At 52.3% G+C, this 6,000-nt stretch overlaps 1 protein-coding gene across 1 annotated transcript in view; it reads right to left on the reverse strand.

Annotated features, from left to right (window-relative positions):
• WFDC1 (WAP four-disulfide core domain 1) overlaps positions 1-5,447 on the reverse strand; it is a 45,749-nt gene extending 40,302 nt beyond the window's left edge. Inside the window, exons 1-2 of the mRNA XM_086688791.1 lie at positions 5,330-5,447; positions 1,282-1,456 (exon numbers count right to left, since the gene is read on the reverse strand). The gene's annotated coding sequence lies outside the window, so the exon portion shown is untranslated. The remainder of the gene's footprint in view (positions 1-1,281; positions 1,457-5,329) is intronic.
• Between the last annotated feature and the right edge of the window lie 553 nt (positions 5,448-6,000).

Raw genomic sequence — 6,000 nt, forward strand, 5'->3', positions numbered from 1 at the left:
GTAGAGACTGCCTGACTGCACAAACCTGAGATGGCCTCAGACCCCAAATCGCACGCCCCTGCCCTCTGACAGGGTGGTCGTGTAAATGCCTGCAAAACCCTCAAAGTGGTACCCGTCCCTCTGGGTCGCTGTTTCCTCATCCGTAACATGAGAGCAAACAATACACACACACACACACACGCACGCACGCACGCGCGCCCTGGGAAAGCTGCGGGGAAGTACGTGAGGAACAGCAAAGCCCCTGGTCTAAGGTGGAGCTCATCAGACATCACCTCTCCCCCTTAACCCTTCATCTGAGTGGTGGCTATGTTTTATTTCTTTAAACCCACAGCAGGGGTAGAGCTTGGAGGTTAAGGGAGACTGCCTCTGTGGATCATTCCTCCGAACCTTCCCAGCATGAACAATTTCTATGTCTGTCCGCTCAGGCCAGCACGTGGCCCACGCATCCCAGAATGGCCGTACGGGAGGTGCACGTAGAGAAATCTTTCCACGTCAGTTAGCAAACAGCCCATCCTCCCTCCACCCCAAGTGCCCCCCCCCACCAGCCTCCATGACGCCTCCCCTCAGATTCCCCAGGGGAACTGAGGCGCTCACCCCAGGGAGCAGGAGCCTCTGGGACCCTACGGCCCCCTGGATCCACCCTGATTGGCCAGTGCCACGCTGCTGGGCTCACCGACAGACTCAGCAGGGATGTGGGCATGATTATCCCCCGTTCATCGAGGGGAAGCAACACGGGTGCCCAGAGGGGAGGAAACCAACTCAAGGGCAATCTTCCAGGAAGTGACAGACCCAGGACCTGAACACAGAGGCTGCTTGACTCCTGGAGGCCAGACGTGAGCAGGCGCGGCGTCTGAGGGACACAATGAACGCATCCCAAGCCTTGCTCACGGTACACCCCACCCCTCACCGGGTCTGAATCCTGCCTCCGCCATTGACAAGCTATGTCACTGCAGGCAAGTAACCTAAGCCCTTCGGCTTTAGCATCCTTCTTTGCAACAAAACCAAACGAAACCCAGAGCTTTCTCACCTCAGTACTGGTGGCACTCGGAGCCACGTCATTCTTGCAGCACAGCACGGTGTAATTCTGTCCTATGCATTTGTATTTGGTCCAGAGCCTCAGTCCCCTAGATAGCAATAGCACACGCCCCCGCCTTTGATCAGGACCATCAAAACGGACTCCAGATGTCCCCTTGGTGGCAAAATCATCCCCAGTCGATAATCCCTACCTTATTAAGGTTATTCTCAGGGTAACAGCTTAGAGAGAGAGCCTGATGTCCTTACCTTGCTCATCAGTGAGGACTGGATTTGCCTGCAAGTAACAATGTCTCGAACAGGCAGCTGCTTGGTTCTCTTTCACACGAAAGGCCAAATGTTAGCAGTTCAGGGCTGCACGGTGGCTCTGCTCCACGCCTTCATTCCTGACCTTTGACCTTGCCCACAGGGACCAAGGTGACAGCTGAAGACAAGAGTATGGAGAGAGAGATGAGGGAGAATGGGAAAGGCAGAGGTCACAGGCCCGCCAGCCATCCCTTCAAATAGATCCCCAGGTGGGGCGCCTGGGTGGCTCAATCAGTTGAGCGTCTGACTTGGGCTCAGGGCGCGATCTCACGGCTCGTAGGTTCGAGCCCAGCGTCGGGCTTTGCTCTGACAGAGCGGAGCCTGCTTCGGATCCTCTGTATCCCTCTCTCTCTACCCCTCCCCAGCTTGTGCTCTCTCCCTCTCCAAAAATAAACATAAAAAGTAATAGTCAAAAAAAGATTCCCCAGGTGCTGCCCCGTTGACCCTCTACTGACATCCCATTGGCCGGAACTTGGTCACATGGCCACACCTAGCTGCAAGGGAGGCTGGGAAATGTAGTCTTTATTCTGCATGGGCACATGCCAGGCTGACATTATATTGCTGTGCAAGAGGAGAGAATTGGCTACACAGGTCGTGAAATCTCCTGGGCCTGCTGCAGTCAGGAAATGGATTAAAGCCAAAGGCTGTCAGCACGACCAGGCTAGGAGGGCGATAATCCTTGGAACATCTGGCCCATTACATTTAATAAACCAGGAGGCAAGAAATGTTAGCACAGCACACGGGAAATGAACACACATGCTACTCCTCTTTCAAAAGAAATCCTGAAAAATGCTGCAGAGCCTGTACCCTTTATAACCTACTCACTCCCCCCTGCCCCCCACCTGCCTCCATGTTCCACGTGAACTTTCAGTGACAGGGAGGGAACATGGCACACTGGCCGGGAATCTGGGGGACTGATTTCCATTCTGCCTCCCAGAGGCAGCATGACTTAGATTGGTCTCCATGCTCTCCGGGCCTCAGTTTGCTCTCCTGTAAACAGGGCCAATATTGGCCATCAAAATCAGATATATTTGTGTGCATGCATCTTGTAAATTCCACAGCGGCACCGTCCGATAGAACCTTCTGTGATGATGGAACGTTCTAGATCTGCACTGTCCAATATGGCAGCCACCAGCTCCCCCCGTGTGGCTACTGGTCACAGCAGCATTACTCACAACAGCCAAATGGTGAAGCAGCCCGGATGTCCAGCGACAGACGAACGGATAAACGAAATGAGGTATATACACACCATGGGGTATTATTCAGCGTTAAAAAGGAACGGAACTCTGACACCTGCTGCAACATAGATAAACCTTGAGGACAGTATGCCAAATGAAATATGCCAGTCACAAAAAGACACATACTGTATAATTCCACTCCTGTGAAGGACCTGAAATCATCAGATTCATAGAGACAGGAAGTAAAATGGTGGCGGCAGGGGCTGGGGTGGGGGAGGGGAAGGGGGACGTTATCATTTAACGGGGACAGAGTTTCAGTTTTGCAAGTGAAAAGTTCCCGAGCCGATGGTGGTGGCTACCCAACAGGTGAATGTGCTTCATGCACTTAAAAATGGTTAAAATGGGGGGCGCCTGGGTGGCGCAGTCGGTTAAGCGTCCGACTTCAGCCAGGTCACGATCTCGCGGTCCGTGAGTTCGAGCCCCGCGTCGGGCTCTGGGCTGATGGCTCAGAGCCTGGAGCCTGCTTCCGATTCTGTGTCTCCCTCTCTCTCTGCCCCGCCCCCGTTCATGCTCTGTCTCTCTGTCTCAAAAATAAATAAAACGTTAAAAAAAAAATTTTTTTTTAAATGGTTAAAATGGTACATTTTAGGTGATGCCTATTTTTATTGATATGGTTGGTAAATATTGATACATATATTTTTACATGACTTTTTTGAAAAGGACCCCAAAGGACTCTGAAACTCATCGGCACGATGAGAAAATGGTAACAGAATGAGGTGGGAGACCCCGCCTGGATCCGGGTGGGGTGAAGGCTGAAGCACAAAGAGCAGAAATCCAGATGTCTGAGGAGGATTTAGGGGCACCAGGACCGCAGGATGACGTCATCAACCACGCTGAGCCCAGGAGCTAAAAACAGACGAACCATTTCTAGAACAGGGACCTTTTTCGTCTCTAGAACGGGGACCTTTATCGTCTCCTCCTTGGTGCTATTAAGGCTGCAACGTGGGTCTTAATGTCAAAATAAAACAACGTGAAAATAAAAGATCACCCAGTCCTCAAGGTGATCTTGCCTGGACAATACGGTGGCCTGGAGATGTGGCTGCTTCAGGGGTCCCAAATATGGGCTGACTCTGAATCTGATGCTCGGTTTTGTTTGGGATGGCAGGCATTTCAATTTTCTTCTTCGCGTTTAAATATGCAAAATCTTACATCAAATCTGTACTTCCAGTTTTCTTGAACAAATAAGAAAATCTGTCATTGTGGAGTCTGCTCTCCCACGTGGCACCGACAAGCTGCTGTGGAACAGTGGCAACCCCGGGGTGGGGGGGGAGGGGAGTCACCTTCCTCAGTTGACAAGCCCCACCAACTTCCTATGGTCTCCCCAAGAACAACAGATGCTGAGAATGTCTGATATAGACAGGAAATTGACAGATAATCTCCCTAAAGCCCATTATAGAGATCGGGAAATTGGAGTCCAAAGAAAATAAACAAGCGGGGTGGGGTTCAGAGTCATGGATGAGCCGCACTGAAAGGAGAAAATCAGGTCTCTGAGATCCCATTCCTTATTCCTAGCTGTTTTCATGGACTTAAAACACACGTGTGTGCACACACGTGTGCACACAGCCCAGTGCCCCCGGCAACAGTAGCAGCGGTGGGATGTTTACAGATCACTTGCTACAAACCCAGGAGGTGCCCATCAGGCTTCCCCTTACAACACTACTCTCAGCCCGACGGGATGACTGGGGACGTGGAGGCTGAGTCGAGAGGTGAAGCGTCCTGCCTGAAGCCACACCACCCGGGGTGGGGAGGCTCAGCTGAGGTTTCTGTGTGGGTCTGTCCAATTATCCAGTGCTTAACCACAGTTGCAAATTCTACCCCATTAAGCGACAGTTAGCATCTCACCCTCTAAAAATTACATCAACCCCAGGCGTTTCATAGCGTCGAGCTGGGAAGACAATTGGACTTGATGATTCTAAGCTCAAATGGAAATCTGGCTTCCCCACGCGCACAGGATCAGAACTGCGCTGTGGGAACCCATTCAATCGCCTCCTTATAGTGTTGTTACCATCAGTTAACTCCATAACGAACAGCCCACGCTCTACCCAAAGCAACAGTAAGTCTTCCTTGTAAATCCTAATAGCTTAAGCGTCCCCATCGACACTGTGGGATTTATTTTCCTTTCTAAATACATTTGCGAATGGTTGTTTCCCAGCCACAAATCAATATATCGTAAATCGGGAAAGCCAGAGCCACGGACACCCTCACTGAACGCTTTCTGCAGGAATGGACATTTTCTTCTATTGAACTGGCCCCAGAGGAACAGTGGACCTTAAAGTCCTAGAGGCTCTGAACTGGCAGTCAGTTTCCTCTTCTGGTCTTTTGAAGCTGTGCGACCCAGTGCCTGGCACTCAACCTCTCTGGGCCTGGGCATCCTTTTCTGGCAGATCGGAGGGCTACAGCCATGTCAGAGACCTGCCCAATCGAGTAAGACGGGCGCACATCGCCCAAGTTTGTAAATTATAATGCCTTATGCAGCTGCTACTTATCTTTCGTCCCGCAGGAAGAGCATGCTGCCTGCCGGTTTTTGACAATTTCGACTCCTGGTTTTTACTCCAGGTTCATACTGTCTCCGGTTCCAGTGCTTTCCTTAAATAATTAATTTCGCTTCATACTTTAATCTTCAAAGCCCTCGACACCTGCCGTCGGAGTAAGGCGGCGCTACTTAACGCAATTACATTCCTGCCACGGCTAAATTAAAGGCCACCCTCACAGCTTGGACACTGGCAACCGAAGGCTTCAGAATGATTACTGACCTTCTAGAAGGGAGCGCCATCCAAATGACAGAGATGACGGGCTGGGGTGGGGTTCAACACTTAAGGAAGTGCCACTCCCCTGACCTTTAACCTCCTCAGCCTGGGCGCACAAGCAGGCTCCGGTCCAACAGCACCTGCGCAGGCTGGGGGCGGGGCGGGGCGCAGGGCTGCGGGCGGGGCTGGAGGAGGAGCGTGGGAGGGGCGGGGCATTCCTCCGGAGCCCGTGCCGAGGGCTCACTCTGGAAGCTTCCATTACTCCTTCGCTACTTGCCTGCTTGGCCACCAGAGAGGGTCCTGTCTGAGGGCGCTGTGCGACATCATGTGTCTTTCGGTTGGGTGGGATGGGGCCGCTGAGTGCTCCAGGAGCAAAGGGGGGCCTGGAGAGAATTACTCCGCCGTGCGACTCAGAGATGGCAGAGGACAGCCTGGTGTGCCAGAGAGAGCAGGGTCTCTGTAAGGGGGCCCTCCTGGTCTTCCCAGCCCCAAAGGCCCACCGGTATGCTTTTTGCTGTGCTTTGTGTGTTCTCCATGGTGATCCTAAAAGTCTAGTGAGTTCCGGAAGGCCCCTGTGGGCAGGTGGTCTCACCACTGCCACTTTCAGCCCCAAGAAAAGGAGTCATCAGGTCCTCTGCACCAGTCAGCTGGCCCTAGGCCTCAGCTTTATTTGCAAA

The sequence above is a fragment of the Puma concolor genome, chromosome E2 (genome assembly GCF_028749965.1).
Source record: "Puma concolor isolate L17-30 chromosome E2, mPumCon1.1.hap2, whole genome shotgun sequence".
NCBI classification, from domain to species: Eukaryota; Metazoa; Chordata; class Mammalia; order Carnivora; family Felidae; genus Puma; species Puma concolor.